The sequence below is a fragment of the Octopus bimaculoides genome, chromosome 17 (assembly GCF_001194135.2).
Source record: "Octopus bimaculoides isolate UCB-OBI-ISO-001 chromosome 17, ASM119413v2, whole genome shotgun sequence".
In the NCBI taxonomy this organism is placed as follows: domain Eukaryota; kingdom Metazoa; phylum Mollusca; class Cephalopoda; order Octopoda; family Octopodidae; genus Octopus; species Octopus bimaculoides.
The window spans coordinates 19,371,036-19,375,264 of NC_068997.1; positions in this window are offsets into that span (position 1 = coordinate 19,371,036).

Here is a 4,229-nt window from a genome sequence, read left to right on the forward strand (position 1 = left end):
TATATAATTATATATCATGAAATTAGCATTTGCTTATCTCACTCTTTCTCGTGGAACCCCTAGGAAACCTTTGCAGAACCCTAGGGTTCGAGGGAACCCCTGTTGAGAAACACTGCTCTACTGCCTTAAATAACGAAGGGCTTATTGGACAATATGGTCCAGCATGCTTACTAAGAAGGTATCTATCAAGTCAAGGCTATAGTATAAGACCCTTAACCAAAGTGCCATGCCATGGAACCAAACCATGAAAAAGTGGTTGTCAAGGGAAATTCTTAACTATGGATTGTGTTGTTGTTGAGTTTTTGTTTTTGTCCTGCAGCTCCAGACTGGCCCTGGTCCAGAAGACCTGTGATCAAAGGTGTGGTCATTTCATATTATTTTCAGGTTCTGTGGGACTACTTTATTCTTCTCTTAGTGAAGACGATATGGATATGCAGTAACCACTTGTCAACATTATCAGTAATAGAGCTTACTATAATAATCATTCTCTCCATCACCATGATCATCATGATCATCTCCACCACCACCACCATAAACTACAACAACAACACTACCCTTCTTCCTCTCCTTCCCTCTCCTTCTCTTCCTCATTCTCACCATTTTTATCTCCACCGTCAAAACTATCATTCTTGTCATCATCATCATCGTTGTCATTGTCAATGTCATTATCTTCTTTGTCATCATCATCATCATCATCATCACCATTAACATCATCATTGACATGATTATTAAAATCATCGATTTCATTATCATCATGGTCCTCATCCATCTCCTCCTCCTCCTCCTCCTCTTCATCCTCCTCCTCCTCCTCTTCATCCTCCTCCTCCTCAGTACAATTCACCTCTTCCTCATCCGCATCCTCATCATCAACTCCAGCATCATCAGCATCATCACCACCACTACCAATACAACCACCATCATCACCACCACCCTCACCACCACTATCATCATCATCATCATCACCATCATCATCGTTGTCATCATCACTTTCATCAGCTGTGTCATGTAATCAGTTGAGTGACCATTTTGATTAAGCAAAATCCTACTTGTATCATATCTATTTGATTGATTTTATGCAACACTGGAGTAGAAGATTATCCACAGAACAATTCATTAATCATAGCTTTCCGGTGGACATTACACTCAGCTCATCATCCAGCAATTTCAGTCTGTGTGTGTGTGTGTGTATGTCCAGTTCCAATCTCCTTAAACTAAGGATTCTTCTAATTTTATCATCAACGACAAGAGCATCCAGCTGCAAAATACCATGTTTAATGCATCCGCTTTGCAGGAAATACTGCTGCTGCTGCTGCAGCCGCCATGACCACCTCTGCCACCACCACCACCACCACTGTCACCAGCAGCACCACCACTCCTCCTCCTCTCCTTCTCCTCCTCTCCTTCTCCTCCTCTCCTTCTCCTCCTCTCCTTCTCCTCCTCTCCTTCTCCTCCTCTCCTTCTCCTCCCCTCCTTCTCCTCCTCTCCTTCTCCTCCTCCCCTCACCCTCCCCTACTACTACTACTACTACTACTCACTTTAAGTTTTCCATTGATTGTATATGAGATCAAACCTTTGAGGTAGTTTTTCGTTTGCCATCTCAATTTTGGTCTTATTTTCTAGCAGTCTGACCTTTCATACATTCATACACATATACATACACCCACCCACCCACATACATACACACATATACACACATGTACATACATATATATATATGTTTGTGCATGCAAATTCGTTGTATGCGACAGAAGCAATATTAGTTTAAAACAGCAACCTGTGTATCATACTCAATCAAACTCACTGTTTGTGAACCTAATTAACTGCAGTATTCATCCTGAGATAACACCACTTATAGATATACAGAGCTAAAAAAACACAGGAATTGTTGTTTACCTTCTCCCTTGCTGCACCAAAGGAAAAAAGAAAAATACAAAGAATTGCTCCCTGTAAACTCATTTGCTAATTCATGCAAGTTTATGATTCCTTCTGGCCTAGTGGTTAGACTGTTGCACTAATGATCGCCAGATCATAGATTTGATTCCCTGATCGGGTGGCACGAATGTGTTCTTGAGCAAAACACTTCATTTCACGTTGCTGCAGTCCCCCTTTCAGTCAGTTTGTTAAATGTTGGCCTGTTTGCCTGGCCAGTTGGGGTGGCATCATTTGAAGGCTAAAACAATGCAAAAAACGCATTGTGACCAGTGATGTGTAACAACATCTGATAGCCTGGTCAGTCATGTGATCACATGATACTAATGACTAGCATGATGCCAAATTTATAAAGATTTCAACCCAATTCTTCCCTAATTATGTTCAAATTCTTAAGCTCACTATATTCAATGTTTCCCACAACATTTTGACCCCTAAACCATAAATGAAATGGTGCAGTCTTGAAAGAATAGAAAAATTACATTGTGATATAATTTCTTTTGAGATTTTTTCAAGTAGCGCAGTTATTATAAGTTAACCCTTCCAAGTGGCTGTTTACTAAGTTGTACTTTTTTTTAAGTACTACTTAAAAGTACATATAATTGTTCTAACTACTAAATTAATTGTGACTGAGTTAAATTTGTCTTAACTAGATTAGGAAGAAACACATATGTCAGGTTGGTGCATAATTATTGCGGCTTTTTTTCAACAAATTTTATTCAACAAAAACAATAACAACATGTAACAAAAACATCTTTAAATGATTATTCCAGAGCATATTCACCATCTACTTCAATTACTGCTTCCCATTTGCTTGGCAGACGATCAGACCATCATTTAAAGATGTTTTTATTAAATATAACTGGAATGCACATGTGTTATTTTATTTTTTTATTTTTATATATTTTATCTAGTTGCAGCTCATGAGCTGTAGCCATGCTGGGGCACCGCCATTTGTGTATGCTGTAGTGAAAAGTATGTTATGTTTAAAGAAGTGGGGCAGCCCAGGGCCATCTTAGCAGCATTACCGGTCACCAGGGGAAAGCAATAGAGCAGGGCTCCTTCTTATTTAACCACAGATAGGTTACAAAGACTTTATAGATTAGTGTTGAGTTCCTTAAATCTATGGAAACCCCTGGAACTACCTAATGTTCCCATGACTTGAGATGGCATTGGGGCAGCCAAAATTTTTTGAGGCAGAATTTTCTATACTTGGATGTCCTTACCACTTCATCTCATGTCTTCCTGGATCTCTCCCTCTTCTGTGGGTACCATCCACTTTCAATGATCGGCACTTCTTTATGCAGCTGTCTTCATTCATATGCATCACATGTCGAAACCAATGTAGTCTTCTTTCTTGCATGCTATATTTGCTTCCTTTTATTCCTATCTTATCTCTTAATACATTTGCACTTTGTCGTACATGCACACTGATGTTGCACATCCATCGGAACATACTACCCCCATTTCTCTTCAGTCTAAACATGTCTTTTGCATTCAGAGCTCACATCTCACTACTATGAGTATAGCCATTTGTTTGCACACAAACATCATATAGTCTATCTTTCACTCTGAGAGAGAGTCCTTTTGTTGCTAACAGAGGTAATATATATACATAAATATATATATATATATATATATATATATACACACATATATAGCTGATATTGTTGTGCATTTCTATATGACGTGCTTTTTCAAGATGAATTCTGCATGTGTTTGTGTGTGCATGCATGCATGTGTGCATGTATGTATGTATCTCTGTGAGTGTATGTATACAGGTATGTATGTATTGTATGTATGTATGTACGTATACATATTTACACACATATACATACAGCAGTTTTAGAATCAACTATTTCTCTGTAATTTTCCTGTGGATCAAATTTTGGATGTTTCAGTTTTCTAAGGGTTAACATCTTATATATAAAATGGCATGAAATATTTGGAAATTATTTCCATAAAAATAAAAAGAGGATAAAGTGGAACATTCAAAGATGCCTATGAAAAATCAATAAGTCTTTTTCCTCTTGTTTATGACTTTTTTTAATTATTACATAAAGGAATTTGAAGAAAATATCACAAGATACACCCAATCTAAAAGAAACATAAATAAATTTATCTAAACATTAAATATTATATTGAAAATATCTTCTATATTACTGTTTCAGTATTCTGTTTAAAGATTTGAGCAAGAGGAATCTTTTTAAAGTTCAATTTTTAACATTCAGAGAACATATTCCTTTTTATTTCATATATAAATGTATGAGTGAGTGTACATATGTATATATGTATATATA